General features: G+C 39.9%; 1 non-coding gene across 1 annotated transcript; it reads right to left on the bottom strand.

Annotated features, from left to right (window-relative positions):
• Positions 1-20,818: 20,818 nt before the first annotated feature.
• trnat-agu lies at positions 20,819-20,892 on the bottom strand. Its single transcript has one exon. It is a non-coding gene; the product is annotated as a tRNA-Thr (tRNA).
• Positions 20,893-21,105: the final 213 nt, after the last annotated feature.

Here is a 21,105-nt window from a genome sequence, read left to right as displayed (position 1 = left end):
TTGAAACATTCTCCCTAATTTTCCATTTAAATATTGATCCAACCAACTTATTGCAATCTTTGGAGTTCTACTAGCAGACACAGCCTTACAAAAAACCTAGTCTTATGCCATAGCTTTTTCATCCCTACTGGCGAGGTGCCTGATACTTCTGAATTGGAAGCAAGCTGCCCCACCCTCTCGCACACAGTGGATCAGGGAGGTTATGCAACATCTTATATTGGAGAAAATTAACTTTACATTAAGAGGTTCCAAAGACAAGTTTCAAGGTGTGGTTGCCCTTCATGGAATACTTTGAGAACTTACATATTCAAACTTGGACATAGGTCAACATATCTCTTGTTTGTATATGTTCCCTTTATTTATTTATTTATTTATTTTAATTCTTATTTACTTATTTTATTTACTCTTTATTTTCCTCATGAGTCAAGGAGTATTGGTGTATCATATTCTTATGAATTATTGAATGTAATTATATATTTATGATTTAATCCTTACCTAAGTACTATCCTTACCATACTTACATATGTAAGATGTAAAGATATTGCTGCTCTAGAAAGAGTGCAAAGAAGAGCGACCAGAATTATTCCAGGCTTAAAAGGCATGTCATATGCAGACAGGCTAAAAGAATTGAATCTGTTCAGTCTTGAACAAAGAAGACTACATGGCGACCTAATTCAAGCATTCAAAATTCTAAAAGGTATTGACAGTGTCGACCCAAGGGACTTTTTCAGCCTGAAAAAAGAAACAAGAACCAGGGGTCACAAATGGAGATTAGACAAAGGGGCATTCAGAACAGAAAATAGGAGGCACTTTTTTACACAGAGAATTGTGAGGGTCTGGAATCAACTCCCCAGTAATGTTGTTGAAGCTGACACCCTGGGATCCTTCAAGAAGCTGCTTGATGAGATTTTGGGATCAATAAGCTACTAACAACCAAACGAGCAAGATGGGCCGAATGGCCTCCTCTCGTTTGTAAACGTTCTTATGTTCTTATATTTTATGTTTAACATGATTTTCTTTTCTGTTCTAAACTAAAAGCTGATAATAAAAAGATATTTAAAAAAAATAAAATAAAAAAACAAACAGGGATAAAAATAACATTTGCATCTGTGACAGCTTGTTTTGAGGTAAAACGATAATGAAGGGGGGCTGAAGCAGCAAGACAAGAACAAAGGGCAAAAACTAACCCTACCTCTCTGTATACTGCATATTTTACAACCATGCTTCTACAACAAATCTGTGGTAAAGTGACATATTTTTTTCCCTGTACAATGAATAACTGTGAGGTATCTCTTATGACAGGCACTGATCAAACAGAATTACTCCCCTACATAAAGGATGAAAAGTCTCCTACTAAAAGTGAAAAGCTTACACGATTCTTTTTTCGTCAGTAGTCTGCATGACTGATGGAAACAGACACACACTTTTTAATGTCGGAGTACTAAAGGAATCTAACATGCTCTGTCAGATTAAACAAATGATAAAAGAGACATTTTGACAAAAGGGTAATTTCACAGAAAGTTAATTTCGAAACACACTTCCTACTGTGAAATACTATTGCAAGGTTGTGCTTTGAGCAGGATTGATTGAATCACAGTCCAGTTATTTTGATGATGCTTCCTTCTTAACGCTGGTCCTTACTGTCAAAACACATTGCTAAAACATTCCACCATTCCAAGAAAATAAGCTTTTAAAACATAAGAAAGTTTACAAACGAGAGGAGGCCATTCGGCCCATCTTGCTCATTTGGTTGTTAGTAGCTTATTGATCCCAAAATCTCATCAAGCAGCTTCTTGAAGGATTCCAGGGTGTCAGCTTCAGCAATATTGGCAAGTAAAGGAGCTCCCAAGTGGAACATCCGGTAAAGGCGCTCCGTGTGGAGTGCAAGATGTGCCCTATAGCCTTTTCCATTGACGACCAAGGGGCAGCACACAATTGGTCCAGCACCACCCGGGGGGGGTGGGTTTAGGTCGGCCAGGGTGTCCTTGGCTCACCGTACACCAGCGACCCCTGCAGACTGGCCAGTGCCTGCGGGCTTGCCTGTAAGCTGCCTGGAGCTGCGTTGTCCTGTAGCTTCGAGGTGGGTGCATGGTGAGTCAGCAGTGTGAAAATAAACGTCGGCTGACAGCACACACTTCGGAGGACAGCATGTGTTCATCCTCGCCGCTCCCAAATCAGCGCAGGGATGGTAGCGGTGAGCTAAGCCTAATTAATAATTGGATATTCTAAATTGGGAGAAAATGATAAAAAAAATAATAATTGTGGACTACTAAATAAAAATACATTAAAAAAAAAACATAGGCAAGTGTCTTTTAATAATTTGAACTAAAGAAACCGAGTTTCATCACAATTGGATGAGTGTGACCTTTTTAAATACCTGTGTATCCTGTATCTGAGCTCTTCTATGAAGTTACATTTAAGCTGGTTTCTTTTATGTTACTGAGACAGGATATAAAGACTATAAAGATGGTGGTTATAGACAGAACGGAAGGTTCTGTGAATATGCACTTTTAAGGGACGTGGTTTATCTGCCATTGGCCAGGAAAGGCATTTCTCTCACAGGGATGTGCCTGGGGTTGTTTACTGTTGAGTGGATGCCGGTAACCTTCGATCTATATCTTATGTCTGGGCTGCATTGATTGATGTCTGCTTGGCATCTTGTGTGTCTTTTTACTTTTCTGCTGCGTCAAGTTTTTCAGTCCTTCATAGAACAGTTAATGCAAGCATTCTACCTAGAAAGAATAGAACTACTGTTAGTCAATAAATGTCCAGCCATGTGGCAGTCCTGCGTCGAGAATCCAGTTTGCCAATAGATGTGTGTGATGAATTCAGGCACTTATAAAATGTGATGGATTAGATGGATTGGCAGCACTGGAGACTGACGGCTCTCTTACCTACAATACAATAGAATACACAATTACCCACCATGTTCCCTTCCATAACAAGCCTGTCATTGACAGACATCCCTATGATGTAAAAGAGGAAGTGTGAAGTGCAGACAGATGGACAGATGCCTCTATAGAACCCTGTTCTACTACAGGTAATAACAAGAAATTTAATCAAGAGTGAGGATCAGAAAGCCTTTTAATTATTAGAAGGGGCGAGGTTCTCCTGGTTAAGGTTGAGACACCTGCATTGCTACATACTGGTCCACTGTTGTAATAAATCAGCTATTGAGGGAATATGATCCTGCTCCCTCTATTGCAGATGCTGTTCTTTGGAGGAGAGGCAGGGGTATTGAGAAATCCATTCATGGTGGTGAAGGGTTGAAGGTGTTTTGTGCAAAACCAGCATCTCATTGTTCAGCTAAACAATTCCTGCACCCTCTGGGTCAATTGCAGTATAGCAGTGATTTAATCCACATCAAGTGGACTAAACTGCAGACTAGAAAATCCTGCTTATCAGTACTAACTTCATCCCGATTGCATGGTCAAAAGTTTTGCATCACCCTGTAGAATGAACACATTTTGCTTCATAAAGTGTAATGAAACCTGCTGAGTAATGTTATGTTCATATATTGAATTACATACTGCTGTGTAGTTTTCCATATATTTATCAAAAAACTGACATATTGAAAAATATGACATTTCAATCTAACATGAAATACTGTACTACTATGATGGCTTCCGGTAGACTTTTGCAATGTGATTTTATAGTTTCCTTGACTACATGATGTTAAATAAAAGATCTAAATTATGTCCATATAGTTTTTTTGTTTTTTTTATGGTCTCAATCCTAAAATTCTAGGCAATGAAAAACTTTTGGCCTTAGTTGTATAAACCCTTCTTTACTAAACCGATATGTGGAATTCAGTGTCAGATAAATATATAAAGGGATCCCTGTACAAAAAGAAAGACACATTTTTATTACATCAAAGATATTTGAGTAAAAATAAATGCACATTTCGAACTGGCTGATCATACTTGCATTTAAGCTGTCGGCCTTGCTGCATAGGCACATTAGTAGTTGTTTATAGTTAACGCATATTAACTGTCATTGTATTGCATTAAACAGAAAATAGTATAAAGGTACATGATTAAAATGTAGGGCACACATATATTGTGCAAGACTTTATTTTCATGGATTTGATTGCCTTACGTGACATAAGAAATGTACTGAATAAAGTTTTCAGATGTGTTAGTCATTTCAGAGGGGAAAATGCAGCTATCTGCAAAGAAAAATGCATGCAATAAGTGCTTAGGATGAGCAAGTATACTGAGTTAGTCTTATCCTTCACAGTACTAAATGAATCCACTTGAACAGGATCATCACCAATCTGATTTAGTAGGCTGCAATCAGGATCTTGTTCAGTCTGATTTCACAGACGATCCACGGTGATGATTAACTGCAATCGGGATTAGAAGGTGTACTAACTTTAGTCTAATCAAGTGGACTAAACCTGCTTAATCCACTAGTGAGACAGATCAAGTGGATTAAATTTGGTACACTGCAATTAAATAAATTTGGTACGCTGTCAGTCTCTCAGAATGAACCCCAATAGGTGTCTACAGTACACCAATGCTATCGACAACACGTCACAACTCACTCCAGGAAGCGCATGGATCAAGATCCCATCTTTGTATACAGCTGTATGTACTAAACCAATAAAGCCTGTATTGTTCAACAGATCTCAGGGCAGCCCACTCTGCCTGCCTCTGCCTATTACTGTAGTTCCCTCACACAGCTTGCCTAATGTTTAGCACACTTTCAGCCTGTTTAGTTTGCTTTCCTGCATTCCCTCACAGCTGTAAAGATCCTCGAGCAGGTTCAGAAGCATTTAAACTAGAAAGGAAGGGGGGAGAAATCAACAAAAAACAGAAGGGAGACCGCATCAAAACAAGAACAACAACTCAGGTAAGACAACCATTAAATGTATTTATCTAAATGCTAGAAGTATCAGAAACAAAATTCTAGAACTTGAAGCTAACAGGTAACTGTTACAGAAACGTGGTTATCTGAGAGTGATGGGGACGAATATAATATTTGTGGGTATACACTGTATAGGAAAGACAGGCAGGACAGAAGAGGAGGAGGGGTAGCGCTATACATAAGAAACAGTCTTGAAGCCCAGGTGTTAAACCTGGACAAAGAAAATAAAACCGAATCAATATGGGTCAGAATAACAGACAAAAATTCAAAAGGCATAATAATAGGAGCATGCTATAGACCGCCAGATTCAGACGGTGAGCACAATAATCTGTTATACAATGACATTAGAAATGTGTGTAGCAAAGGAGAAGCCATACTAATGGGGGATTTCAACTTCCCCCAGATAAAATGGGAAAACCCGGTGGGTAGCGCGAAGGATGAAATAGAAATGGTGGAAATGACAAATGACTGCTTCCTAACACAATTTGTGAAGGCACCCACTAGAGGGGAGGCATGCCTTGATTTAGTCTTTTCAAATAACGAAGATAGAATAACTAAAACAGAGGTCAGAGAACCACTGGCAAACTCAGACCACAACATGGTCTCATTTGAAGTGTTTTTTAAATCCCCAAAAGTAAAGACTAAAGCTAAGGTTTACAATTTTAGAAAAGCAAACTATGAAGGTATGAAACAGAGACTAACAGAAGTAGATTGGAGTAAAATAGAGAAAACACCCACAGAAGAAGGATGGTTGTTCTTCAAAAATGTAGTACTAGAGGCGCAAAACAATTATATCCCTAAAGTAGACAAATCTAAATGTAAAACTAAATTGCCAAAATGGTTTAATAGATCAATTAAAAAAAATATTCAGTGAAAAAAGGCACTTTACAGAGCATTAAAAAAGGACCAAAAAGAAAGTACGCAGAAAGAGTACACGGAACTGCAAACGCAAGTCAAAAAGGAAGTTAGAAAGGCCAAGAGAGAAATAGAAATGAACATTGCTAAGGGAGCTAAAACCAATTCCAAAATGTTTTTCCAATATTACAACAGCAAGAGAACATTCAAAGAGGAGATTAAATGTTTAAGAGATACAAATGGCAAAATCGTAGAGGAAGAAAAAAAAATAGCAAATATGTTAAATGATTACTTTTCACAAGTTTTTACAAAGGAAGATACTGACAACATGCCCCACATGTCATCCAGTTCCTATCCAGTTTTAAATAACTTTAGCATAACTGAGGCAGAAGTGTTAAAGGGACTAGGAGCTCTTAAAATAAACAAATCCCCTGGGCCGGATGAGATCCTCCCAGTAGTACTCAAAGAAATGAAAGAAGTAATTTACAAACCGCTAACCAAGATCATGCAGCAGTCTCTTGACACAGGGGTGGTACCGACAGACTGGAAAATTGCAAACGTAATACCGATCCACAAAAAGGGAAACAAAACTGAACCAGGTAACTACAGACCAGTAAGCCTGACTTCTATTATATGCAAACTTATGGAAACTATAATAAGATCCAAAATGGAAAATTACCTATATGGTAACAGGGTACTGGGAGACAGTCAACATGGTTTTAGGAAAGGGAGATCGTGCCTAACTAACTTGCTTGATTTTTTTGAGGATGCAACATCGATAATGAATAATTGCAAAGCATATGACATGGTTTATTTAGATTTCCAGAAAGCTTTTGACAAAGTCCCGCACAAAAGATTAATTCTCAAACTGAACGCAGTTGGGATTCAAGGAAACACATGTACATGGATTAGGGAGTGGTTAACATGTAGAAAACAGAAAGTACTGATTAGAGGAAAAACCTCAGAATGGAGTGTGGTAACCAGCGGTGTACCACAGGGATCAGTATTAGGTCCTCTGCTATTCCTAATCTACATTAATGATTTAGATTCTGGTATAGTAAGCAAACTTGTTAAATTTGCAGACGACACAAAAGTAGGAGGAGTGGCAAACACTGTTGCAGCAGCAAAGGTCATTCAAAATGATCTAGACAAGATTCAGAACTGGGCAGACACATGGCAAATGACATTTAATAGAGAAAAGTGTAAGGTACTGCACACAGGAAATAAAAATGTACATTATAAATATCATATGGGAGATATTGAAATTGGAGAAGGAATCTATGAAAAAGACCTAGGAGTTTCTGTTGACTCAGAAATGTCTTCATCTAGACAATGTGGGGAAGCTATAAAAAAGGCTAACAAGATGCTCGGATATATTGTGAAAAGTGTTGAGTTTAAATCAAGGGAAGTAATGTTAAAACTGACCTCATCTTGAATATTGTGTTCAGTTCTGGTCACCTCGCTATAAAAAAGATATTGCTGCTCTAGAAAGAGTGCAAAGAAGAGCGACCAGAATTATTCTGGGCTTAAAAGGCATGTCATATGCAGACAGGCTAAAAGAATTGAATCTGTTCAGTCTTGAACAAAGAAGACTACGTGGCGACCTAATTCAAGCATTCAAAATTCTAAAAGGTATTGACAGTGTCGACCGAAGGGACTTTTTCAGCCTGAAAAAAGAAACAAGGACCAGGGGTCACAAATGGAGTTTAGAAAAAGGGGCATTCAGAACAGAAAATAGGAGACACTTTTTTACACAGAGAATTGTGAGGGTCTGGAATCAACTCCCCAGTAATGTTGTTGAAGCTGACACCCTGGGATCCTGCAAGAAGCTGCTTGATGAGATTTTGGGATCAATAAGCTACTAACAACCAAACAAGCAAGATGGGCCGAATGGCCTCCTCTCGTTTGTAAACTTTCTTATGTTCTTATGTTCTTATGTTCTCAATGAGTTCTATATGCAGCCTTGATAAAGTTTTTTACATCAGATTAAACTTTCAGCTGTATTTCATTTATTTTTATTTATGTGTGTATATATCAAGAAGTTTTTTTATTTTTGGCCTTCGGCTAACATTGACAGGAAATAAGATCTGTTTATAAATAGACTCCAAACTTAAAATGTAAATGTGCTTTGTGCAATTGAGTTTGTTTTACACACAGTTCAAAGTGATAGTATATCTAGCTGTGCAATGGAACAACCCAGGATCGCTCATCATGCCTCAGCTGGACTTGGTTGAAATAGTCACTCTGGATTCATTAGCACACTGTCAGCTCTTTCAGAACAACTTAAACACATCGGGCTACATTCTCAAAGCTACTTGCTCCAAATCTTCATCAACACAATCCCCTCCCCAGTAATGTTGTTGAAGCTTACACTCTGGGATCCTTCAAGAAGCTGCTTGATGAGATTCTGGGATCAATAAGCTACTAACAACCATACGAGCAAGATGGGCCGAATGGCCTCCTCTCATTTGTAAACTCTCTTATGTTCTTAAGAAACATCTTATACAGGTTTTTTTTTCTTGTTTGGTAACCTTATTGAGTGCATTCTTCCTTTTTGAAGAAATTGCACCAATCACTATTTTGTGTTTAAATAGCTTTGAGAATTGACCCCTTGTTAGTGTTGGATTGGCAGCATTGGGTGTCCCCTCTATGTCTACGCAGATCCCAAAACCTGCCGGCAGCAACCATCGATTCTTCAATAGAGAGCAACCATCGATTCTTCAAAAGAGAGCAACTACCGATTTTATTCAATAAACAGCAACCACTGATTCTTCAACAGAGAGCAACCATCGATTCTTCAATAGAGAGCAACCACAGATTCTTCAGTAGAGAGCAACCATCGATTCTTCAAGAGAGCAACCATTGATTCTTCAAGAGAGCAACCATCGATTCTTCAATAAAGAGCAACTACTGATTCTTCAATAGAGAGCAACCACTGATTCGTCAACACAGAGCATGCTATAGAGAGGACTTTTCCACATTTTATTGTGTTACAACATGGAATCAAAATGGATTTAATTAGGAGTTTTTGCCACTGATCAACACAAAAAAAATCCATAATGTCAAAGTGAAAAATAAAATTTACAAATTGTTCTAAATTAATTGCAAATATAAAACAGACGGTATTGAGCCCTTTTTATTACTTAAAAAGTGCTGCATTGGGCTTGCTGCTAGTTCCCTTGCATTTTGTGCTGAAAGCTGGCTTGCCACTTTTCACAGAATCAGTAGCTCCTAAATCGCAGCCTTTTTTCTGTTTCTTATACTGTCTTGAGCACCTGCTCGCTACGCGTGTTAGGCTGCTTCTCTTTGTGTCTGTCGCCTGCGAGTCAACTGCCGGTGCAGTATTGTGCGTTTTTCACCCCCTTTTTTATTTGGGAGAGCGCTGTTACTCCACCAGGACTAGACCTGCCTTGTCCCCGTTGTTGAATTACTCTAATCAGTACATTGCCTTGGATAAGTGTCTGCTAAATAAATAAAACAAATTATTTATTTTAACAGTAATAAAAAATAAAAAAGAGAGAGAACACCCAATGGCTGAAAGCGGCACACACAAATCTTGAGTCCTCTGTAGTGAGATTTTGTTAGCACTAGAAAACAAAAAGCAGGAGCGAGCATAGGCAGTCCAAGCACTGACACAAACTGGAGATAGTTTACCAGGTGAACTCACCTCTGATCACCAAGCCCCAGACCAGACCCAGCCAGGCACATCACCCAGTGAAATAAATAGCACTCACACTACTACACAAGATAGTGCCAAGTGCTCTTAACTAATAGATTTAATCCTTAAACAAAACATAGAAAACCGTGCACAAAGAATAAGCAACAAGATTGTGAAACATTACAAAATACTAATAAAAAGAACCAAGCCACATGCGTGCTCTAACGTGCTCTAACCATAAATAAATCAGCCATTTGGTTAGAGAATCATTCAAAGAAAACATTAAAAACAGTGACCTCTGGAGTTCAGAGAAACGTCCGTCCTGTACACAAACTACACTGGCACTCTCCCTACAACAACACCCAATAAAACAATACATACTTAAAAACAATTCAAATAGTAATCGAGGGGCGGGGGGCTTGCCAAACTCTAGAACCCAGGACACACCAACACAGCAGACAAACAAATGAACTCTTATCCTACTTTTCCAGGTGCATTTTATATACAAGGTAATTAAGCCTTGATTGCTGTTAATTATGGCCATTACCTGTACTGTTATTCCCACCTGTTACACATGATTATATCTGCTGAGTAACATTTGTGGGGCAATGTGGAGAAGCTCTGGTCCCCACTGCTTGTGCTAGTTTCATGGATAAATGGATATAGAAATAGAACATTATAATATTTGGGGTTTGCCCTTAGTAGGACACATGGATACTTTATAATATTGGAGCATGTGCCTTTCAAGTCCTTCATTACAGTTAAGACATCGGTGCTAGAGTGATTTAGACAGGTTAAGTGGTAGGTGCTGTAACATCTAGAAATATGATTGGTTTCAATGCTTGGACTTCTAATAATTATGTGGGTTCCCCTTCTTCTGGTAAAGTTTATTGTCCCTCTAATTAGTTCCAACTGGACTCAAGTATAGGTTTAAAAAAACTGACGTGGATCTTTGTAGTGCAATTTTAGCAGAGCCCAATACTGGAGCTGAATCAACATGTGTCTTATAGTATTGCAATCAGCATAGTGATTAATGTGTACTCATCACATATGAGTATTAAGAGATGTATATGTATTTATAAGACCCTCACAAACCTACAGAAAAATAACTTCACCCAAGAGCCCTGTTTACACATCTGTTTCCAATTAATTTTTTCCATGTTTTGGATTACAGCCCACATGACATAAGATCTATAGTGGCAAATGATTAAAGACTTTCGATTGTTTCTAATTCTGCTCCACAGATTTTATAGGAGAGACTTACAATCACAGTGTAACCATAACGAACTGCTGTCCAAAATAAGAGCTGATGAAGCAAGACTAATAAATAAGCGAGCTGGCTTGTGACGGATTTCGTCAGTTGCCTTTAATACATCTGTATTTAATGTGATCCCCATCTGGACTGCTGTACCAGACCTAACTGCAGCAAAGAATCTGAATTCCATCAGCATGGCCCTGTAAAAAAAAAAGTTGGCTCATGCATGATTTCTTTTAATATTCTTTGGCTTTAACCCATATTAGTAACTCGGATACACCATGGTAACAGCAGACGCTCGTGCAGTGTGCACAGAGCTAGCGTTGAAAAGTGTGTCGCAGACACATCAATAAGCAGGGATACACGGCAAGGGGAGCCCTGAGATCGTTTTTGAGCTGTTAGTCATGACTGTTGGGATTTGCCAGATTTTTTTTTTTAAACAAGATTCCTAGCAAATACAGGGGACTTCCAAACCAAATGAGTTTCTAAAGGTTTTCTGAACGCAGGAGGGTAAATACATGCTATTCCTTTTAAATCTCACTAAAACAGTCATGAATACAGTAGCCTTGCCAAACCATCAAAAAGGGAAGCTGACTGTAAAGTGGATAGCTAGTGTACCAGGATTTCAAAAAGGGAAGCTAGTCACGTTCTGTAAAGTGGATAGCTAGTGTCCCAGGATTTCAAAAAGGGAAGCTACTCACGTTCTGTAAAGTGGATAGCTAGTGTCCCAGGATTTCAAAAAGGGAAGCTACTCACGTTCTGTAAAGTGGATAGCTAGTGTCCCAGGATTTCAAAAAGGGAAGCTACTCACGTTCTGTAAAGTGGATAGCTAGTGTCCCAGGATTTCAAAAAGGGAAGCTACTCACGTTCTGTAAAGTGGATAGCTAGTGTCCCAGGATTTCAAAAAGGGAAGCTAGTCACTAGTCACTTTCTGTAAAGTGGATAGCCAGTGTCCCAGAACTTGTTTATTATACTGCTTAACTGCAAAAAATAATAACAATTATTATTCAAATTATTTGAAGAAACACAAACTGACTACAAAAACACAAAACACAGGGATCAAAATAACAACCCACTGCTTACCAGTTACAGTGAGTTTGGCTAGACAGTCTGTGACATCACAGTCTCTGGATAAGTACACATCCTTTAACAGCTCACACTGTTCTGCATGTCTTATTTCCATTCTTGCAGGGCCAGTAACATTGATCTAGGTTAGATAAAAATACATGTTCAAGGGTAAATGGTCCTCCCCTTCATGCATATAAAGCTTTTCAACAGCAATGTCACAATATGCTAAACTAAATTAAACCATGACCACAAGCTTTGTGGTCTTTCCACATCTTCCACTAATTAGTTCCAGGGACCTTGTTTAACCAATGGTTTTTAAAAATGATATCAGCTGAAGAAATGGAAGAATATGACATGCTAATCATAACTACAGAGGAGGCAAGAGCATGACAGCCTGCTCTGAATGTACTGCAGTGATCGGACAGCCTCCTCTGAATGTACTGCAATGATCGGACAGCTGACTCTGAATGTACTGCAATGATCGGACAGCTGACTCTGAACGTACTGCAATGATCGGACAGCCTCCTCTGAATGTACTGCAATGATAGGATAGCTGCCTCTGAATGTACTGCAGTGATAGGACAGCCTCCTCTGAATGTACTGCAATGATAGGACAGCTGACTCTGAACGTACTGCAGTGATAGGACAGCCTCCTCTGAATGTACTGCAATGATAGGACAGCTGACTCTGAATGTACTGCAATGATCGGACAGCTGACTCTGAACGTACTGCAATGATCGGACAGCCTCCTCTGAATGTACTGCAATGATAGGATAGCTGCCTTTGAATGTACTGCAGTGATAGGACAGCCTCCTCTGAATGTACTGCAATGATAGGACAGCTGACTCTGAACGTACTGCAGTGATAGGACAGCCTCCTCTGAATGTACTGCAATGATAGGACAGCTGCCTTTGAATGTACTGCAATGATAGGACAGCCTCCTCTGAATGTACTGCAATGATCGGACAGCCTCCTCTGAATGTACTGCAATGATCAGACAGCTGCCTTTGAATGTACTGCAATGATCGGACAGCCTCCTCTGAATGTACTGCAATGATAGGACAGCCTCCTCTGAATGTACTGCAATGATCGGACAGCCTCCTCTGAATGTACTGCAATGATCAGACAGCTGCCTTTGAATGTACTGCAATGATCGGACAGTCTCCTCTGAATGTACTGCAATGATCGGACAGTCTCCTCTGAATGTACTGCAATGATTGGACATCTACCTCTGCGTAAAGCTATGTATTTATGGCTGCATATTACATATAAATAAATTAATAAGCTTTTTTATTTTGAACATTTTGAGTAGGCAGTGCCTCCTCTGACAAGGTGCCACTGGTCTTTAGTTGTCTTTAAAGGCAATTTGCCCAGCTAAAAGTTTGCTTTTAGATGTCCTCACTGAAACTACAGTGGCTTGCGAAAGTATTGACCCCCCCATGGCATTTTTCCTATTTTGTTGCTACAACCTGGAATTAAAATAGATTTTTGGGGGGTTTGTATCATTTGATTTACACAACATGCCTACCACTTTGAAGATGTAAAATATTTTTTTATTGTAAAACAAACAAGAAATAAGACAAAAAAACAGAAAACTTGAGCATGCATAAGTATTCACCCCCCCAAAGTCAATACTTTGTAGAGCCACCTTTTGCAGCAATTACAGTTGCAAGTCTCTTGGGGTATGTATCTATAAGCTTGGCACATCTAGCCACTGGGATTTTTGCCCATTCTTCAAGGCAAAACTGCTCCAGCTCCTTCAAGTTGGATGGGTTCCGCTGGTGCACAGCAATCTTTAAGTCATACCACAGATTCTCAATTGGATTGAGGTCTGGGCTTTGACTAGGCCATTCCAAGACATTTAAATGTTTCCCCTTAAACCACTCGAGTGTTGCTTTAGCAGTATGCTTAGGGTCATTGTCCTGCTGGAAGGTGAACCTCTGTCCCAGTCTCAAATCTATTGGAAGACTGAAACAGGTTTCCCTCAAGAATTTCCCTGTATTTAGCACCATCCATCATTCCTTCAATTCTGACCCGTTTCCCAGTCCCTGCCGATAAAAAACATCCCCACAGCATGGTGCTGCCACCACCATGCTTCACTGTGGGGATGGTGTTCTCGGGGTGATGAGAGGTGTTGGGTTGGCACCAGACATAGCGTTTTCCTTGATGGCCAAAAAGCTCAATTTTAGTCTCATCTGACCAGAGTACCTTCTTCCATATGTTTGGGGAGTCTCCCACATGCCTTTTGGTGAACACCAAACGTGTTTGCTTATTTTTTTATTTAAGCAATGGCTTTTTTCTGGCCACTCTTTCGTAAAGCCCTGCTCTGTGGAGTGTATGGCTTAAAGTGGTCCTACGGACAGATAGTCCAATCTCCACTGTGGAGCTTTGCAGCTCCTTCAGGGTTATCTTTGGTCTGTTGTCTCTCTGATTAATGCCCTCCTTGCCTGGTCCGTGAGTTTTGGTGGGCGTCCCTTTCTTGCCAGGTTTGTTGTGGTGCCATATTCTTTCCATTTTTTAATAATGGCTTTAATGGTGCTCCGTGGGATGTTAAAAGTTTCGGATATTTTTTTATAACCCAACCCTGATCTGTACTTCTCCACAACTTTGTCCCTGACCTGTTTGGAGAGCCCCTTGGTCTTCATCATGCCGCTCGCTTGGTGGTGCCCCTTGTTTAGTGGTGTTGCAGACTCTGGGGCATTTCAGAACAGGTGTATATATACTGAGATCATGTGACACTTAGATTGCATACAGGTGGACTTTATTTAACTAATTATGTGACTTCTGAAGGTAATTAGTTGCACCAGATCTTATTTAGAGGCTTAATAGCAAAGGGGGTGAATACATATGCACGCACCACTTTTCCGTTATTTATTTTTTAGAATTTTTTTAAACAAGTAATTTTTTTCATTTCACTTCACCAATTTGGACTATTTTGTGTATGTCCATTACATGAAATCCAAACGAAAATCAATTTTAATTCCAGGTTGTAAGGCAACAAAATAGAAAAAATGCCAAGGGGGGTCAATACTTTCGCAAGCCACTAGCATCCCTTATAGAATTTAGTAATTTTGCTTCATAAAGTCAAACGAAACCTGTTGAATAATGCATGTTAACATATTGAATTACATACTGTTTTCCACATGGGCCTACTTAACAAAAAACTGACAAATTAAAAAATGTGACAACATGAAATACTGTACTACTATTATTGCTTCCGGCAGACTTTTGCAAAATAATTTTGTAGTTCCTTTGATTACATGATGTACATTTTTTTTACAGAATTTAAAACCTCTGCTTCTATTCTGCGCTGTTTCAGAACTGTAAAATATGTCTATACTGTTTCAGTTTGCCTCTCCTGGCTGCCTGTTGAAATTCCAGAGTTTATTTTTGTGAAATCCCCATGGTGTCTTAAAACTACACTCAGGATATAAATCTTTCAACTAAAAAATAATGGCTAAAAAAAAAGCAGATGTTGAAATAAGTCAAGCACTGCTTTTAAAAAAAATGAGGTAATTTACCAAAAACCGCTGTATAATATATTATATGAAACAAAAACACATTGGAAATGTGAAAAAACGACAAGTTATCAAGTGTACCCAGCCGTTTAAAGTGGCAAATTCAAAAACATAAACCAAGTTTCAAGAAACCATTGTGGCAACCTTGCCCAGCACAAAGCAAATAACTATAAATCCGATGGGGGACAAGGTTGCCCTAATTGTTTCTTCTAACTTGTATCAGTAGAAACAACTGGGGCAACCTTGACCCCCACCACTTTTACAGTTGTGCCTATTTGCTTGGTGCTGGACAAGATTGCGTCAATGGTTTCTTCTAACTTAGCTTGTGTTTTTGATAGCTCCACTTTAAATAGTGGGTCACTTCTGATAACTTGACATTTTACATTTCCAATTTGTTTTTGTTTCAGATTTCACTTTTTTTTCACTTAATGGATAATAACACACATATATTATGGCAATAGCAAAATTGTTCAACCTATATTGAGGCAATAAATTGCCATTTGGATAGGGTAAATGTAAATAGTATCCTAGTCTGTTGAAAGGTTAAATGTAAATCTGTGTAGCATAGCAGTTATGTAGTTGGAGTAAAAGTATGACTAGTTAGGGTTCAAATCCTGCATTTTCTATACAGTGCCAAGAAAAAGTTTGTGAACCCCTTAGGATTTTTACATATTTCAAACCTAAAATGATATTAGACCTTAATCTAAGTTTTAATAATAGATAAAGATAATCTGATGACACAAAAACATGATACTTTTTCAACATGTATTTATCCACAAATGATTCAACATTCAATATCCATGTGTGAAAAAATATGTGAACCTGGTGGCACCCCCTTGAGCAGCAATGACTAAGCATTTCCTGTAACTGTTGGTCAGTCTCTCACATTGGTTTTGAGGAATTTTGGCCCATTCCTCCTTACAGAACTGTTTCAACTCTGTGACATTTGAGGGCTTCCTTGCATGGACAGCTCGTTTGAGATCCTGCCACAACATTTCGATAGGGTTTAGGTCCGGAATTTGACTAGGTCATTCTAAAACACGGAATTTCTTCTTCTGCAGCCATTTGATTGTAGATCTGCTTGTATGTTTAGGATCATTGTCTTGCTGCATGACCCACTTTCAATTCAGCTTCAGCTCACGGACGGATGGCCTGGCATTCTCCTCTAGAATATTCTGATACAATGCAGAACTCATGGTTGTGTCAATAATGGCAAGCCGTCTGGGTTCTGAGGCAGCAAAGCAGCCTCAAACCATCACACTCCCACCACCATACTAGACAGTTGGAATGAGGTTCTTCTGTTTGAACGCAGTGTTTGGTTTTTGCCAAACATAATGTTTCTCATTGAGGCCAAAAAGTTCTACCTTTGACTCGTCTGTCCAGAGAACATTGTTGCAGATCCTATGGATCATCTATGTGCTCTTTGGAGAAATTCAGACGGGCAGCAATGTTCTTTTTAGAGAGCAGTGGTTTCTTCCTGGCTATCCTTCCACGAAAACCATTCTTGTTTTTTGTGATAGTCGTGAACACTCACATTAGCCAAGGCAAGAGTGGCCTGCAGATCCTTGGATGTTACTCTGGGGTTTTATGTGACTTCCTTTATTATTTTTCTTTAGGTTTGTTCTTGGAGAGATTTTGGTAGGACGGCTGTTCCTGGGTAGAGTGACTGTGGTCTTGAACTTTTTCCATTTGTAGACAGTGTCTGAGTGTATGTTGTCTGACAGTGGACTGGTGGAGCCCCAAATCCTTAGAAATGGTTTTGTAACCCTTTCTAGACTGAAGAGCATCAATAGCTGTTTTTCTGAGGTCCTCAGAGATTTCTTTTGATCGTGGCATGACGTTTTTCCACACACCTGTATGGTGAAGACCAAACCCACAAAGTTTCTGATCTTTATATATGGTGGGGCCTCCCAAACTCACCCCTGAAGATCTACCTAATTATTTAAACACCTGATTCTAATTATCCCCTTAATTGAGCTGATAAAACCAGGCATGCACTTACTTTTTCACATACTCTGAATCTTAATTACTCATTGCTTGTCTAATTCACACATGATTTTGTTTCAAAAGACATGGAATTGGTTAATATAAAACCTATCGGACATTTAAGAAAAGACTGGTTTTGATTCAGAAGGCTATCATGGTAAAACTATGGAATTTCCATAATTATCATTGGCATTCACAAACTTTTTTTTGGCACTTTATGTGTGTGTGTATATATATATATATATATATATATATATATATATATATATATATATATATATATATATATATATATAAATAATATGAAGAGTTTAGATGCAAAACGCAATATATGCTATTTGCACCAAAACTGAGATAAAAGTAGGATCATTCATCTCACGGTGGAATGTGGAAGGGGCGAGGATAGTGTCTATGTACTTTGAAAACGTACGGGGAGCTAGGGAGAGGCCAAACGACAGCAGGGAAAACTCGTACACTCTGCCTTGAAAGGCAAAGCAGAGATATTTTCTGTGCATTGGACGAATGGGAACGTGAAAATACGTGTCCTGCAAGTCCACCATGATAAACCAGTTGCCCAGCCGGACAGACTGGAGTATGTGATGATGAGTCAGCATTTGGAACCTCCTCTGTTTCAAGAACTGGTTGAGGAACTGCAGGTCCATGACGGGGCGAAAGTCACTGTTCTTCTTCGGCACCAGAAAGTATTTTGAGTAGAACCCTGTCCCTTGCCTGAGGTGAGGCCTGTAGGTGACACCTCAGGTCACCCAGCAGGGCTGTGGGGACTGGCACCGTCCATCCATGTCGAAGGTGTATGCCAGAGCAGGGTGAGGGAGCAACGTGGACACCTGCCTAGTCGCCTCGCATTCTCAGAAAGACCGCATTAGGCTCTCCTCCACTGCTGCACCAAAGGTATGGCCTGGCGATATAGGTGTGTCCGAAAGCGCAGCCTTATCGGCATCAGGCACCCGCTACTGCGACAGCCACAGCTGTCTGCACGCCACTACTAGGCCAGCCAGGCTCCAGCCCAGGGCCTCATGTGGCCGAAAAACAGAGCGACACAGCTCTGCCGCTGTTGCCAAGGGGACCAGCAGGTACGCTGCCGCATGCCCCATGAGTGCGGGCATTGACCCTGACAGAGGTGGCAGACTAATAACTGAGGACACCTCAGAACTAGGGACCTCTTCAGTTGGGAACTCAGGCTTTGCTTCGACCTCTCTCCTCTGGAAAAGCGGACTCCCCTTACAAGATCGCGATGGAAAGGACGTCCTCATCCGAACATAGTGCCCAGTCACAAAAATAGGAGGAGTGGCAAACACTGTTGCAGCAGCAAAGGTCATTCAAAATGATCTAGACAAGATTCAGGACTGGGCAGACACGTGGCAATGACATATAATAGAGAAAAGTGTAAGGTACTGCACGCAGGAAATAAAAATGTACATTATAAATATCATATGGGAGATACTGAAATTGGAGAAGGAATCTATGAAAAAGACCAAGGAGTTTTTGTTGACTCAGAAATGTCTTTATCTAGACAATAGTGGAAGCTATAAAAAAGGCTAACAAGATTCTTGGATACATTGTGAAAAGTATTGAATTTAAATCAATGGAAGTAATGTTAAAACTGTACAATGCATTAGTAAGACCTCATCTTGAATATTGTGTTCAGTTCTGGTCACTTCGCTATAAAAAGATATTGCTGCTTTAGAAAGAGTGCAAAGAAGAGCGACCAGAACTATTCCGGGCTTAAAAGGCATGTCATATGCAGACAGGCGAAAAGAATTGAATCTGTTCAGTCTTGAACAAAGAAGACTACTCAGCGACCTAATTCAAGCATTCAAAATTCTAAAGGTATTGACAGTGTCGACCCCAGGGACATTTTCGACCTGAAAAAAGAAACAAGGACCAGGGGTCACAAATGGAGATTAGACAAAGGAGCATTCAGAACAGAAAATAGGAGGCACTTTTTTACACAGAGAATCGTGAGGGTCTGGAATCAACTCCCCAGTAATGTTGTTGAAGCTGACACCCTGGGATCCTTCAAGAAGCTGCTTGATGAGATTTTGGGATCAATAAGCTACTAACAACCAAACGAGCAAGATAGGCCAAATGGCCTCCTCTCGTTTGTAAACTCTCTTATGTTCTTAAGAAACAACTTATACAGGTTTTTTTTCTTGTTTGGTAACCTTATTGAGTGCATTCTTCCTTTCTGAAGAAATTGCACCAATCACTATTTTGTGTTTAAATAACTTTCTTATGTTCTTATGTTCTTATGTTCTTAAGAAAGTTTACAAATGAGAGGAGGCTGTTCGGCCTGTGTTGCTTGTTTTGTTGTTAGTAGGTTATTGATCCCAGAATCTCATCAAGCAGCTTCTTGAAGGATCCCAGGGTGTCAGCTTCAACAACATTACTGGGGAGTTGATTCCAGACCCTCACAATTCTCTGTGTAAAAAAGTGCCTCCTATTTTCTGTTCTGAATGCCCCTTTGTCTAATCTCCATTTGTGACCCCTGGTCCTTGTTTCTTTTTTCAGGCTGAAAAAGTCCCTTGGGTTGACACTGTCAATACCTTTTAGAATTTTGAATGCTTGAATTAGGTCGCCACGTAGTTTTCTTTGTTCAAGACTGAACAGATTCAATTCTTTTAGCCTGTCTGCATATGACATGCCTTTTAAGCCCGGAATAATTCTGGTCGCTGTTAGTGCAGTAGCTTCAAGTTCTAGAATTTTGTTTCTGATACTTCTAGCATTTAGATAAATACATTTAATGATTGTTTTACCTGAGTTGTTGTTCTTGTTTTGATGCAGTCTCCCTTCTGTTTTTTTTGTTGATTTCTCCCCCCTTCCTTTCTAGTTTAAATGCTTCTGAACCTGCTCAAGGATCTTTTCTCCAAATAGACTGGTTCCCTTGTTATTTAAGTGCAGTCCATCCCGTCTTTACAGATAGTCCTCGTTGTAGAATGTGGTCCAATGATCAAGATAAGTGAAGCCTTCCCGTGTGCACCACGTCTTCAGCCATGCGTTTTGATTAATTATTTCCAGCTGTCCATATGGTCCTTTGCAAGGTGCGAGTAGTATACCAGAAAATACCACAGTTTTGGTTTTCTCTTTTAATTTCCTTCCTAGCTCTCTGAATTTGTTTTGCAGGGATTTTGGTCTGTCTCTTCCAATGTTGTTTGTACCAATGTGGACGACTACTACCAGGTCGTCTCCTGTTCGTTCTAGGAGCCTGTCCACGTTCTCAGTGATGTGCTTGACCGAGGCTGTTGTAGTAAGGGGGTCCAAACTACGAATTGAACTTGCTGTGTTTCTCAATATGGAGTCCCCAACAATCATGACCTCCCTTCTTTTTGCTGTCCACCACTGTCAATGGGGTCCTGAATGTTGTTCCTTTCATTCTCTTGTTGTTGGTTCTGCTCAACAAAATTCTGAAGTGACTCAAATTTGTTGGTTGTTTTGATTTCTGGTGGTTGTGTTTGACAAAGTTTCTTTTTTTCCCTGCTTCTGCCTACCTGAACCCAGCTGTTCTGACCTTCTATCTCCTTGGTGGCTTTCAGTCTGTTAGGGGTGATGCAGACTTCCATGAATTGTGGAATAAAGAAACCAAGGACAGTAAGGCGCTGCTGGGATTTGAACCCAGGATCTCCTGTTTACTAGGCAGGCACTTTAACCAACTAAGCCACAGCACCCTGCTGCTAGCCATTCTTATGTTCTTAGGGGCACCTACAGCAGAAGTGCATGGCACGGAGAGCGCGTGCAGTACCAATTACCATGGCACTAACGCACCGCATGCACCGAATACGTGCGCACCGAGTACCGCGCCATGCATACCATGCAGCACTGGGTACCGCATTCACCGAGCACCGTGCAGTGTCGACGCACTGCCTGTATTGGGTACTGTG

The sequence above is a fragment of the Polyodon spathula genome, chromosome 34 (assembly GCF_017654505.1).
Source record: "Polyodon spathula isolate WHYD16114869_AA chromosome 34, ASM1765450v1, whole genome shotgun sequence".
Taxonomy (NCBI): Eukaryota; Metazoa; Chordata; class Actinopteri; order Acipenseriformes; family Polyodontidae; genus Polyodon; species Polyodon spathula.
This window is presented reverse-complemented; position numbering and strand designations above follow the sequence as displayed.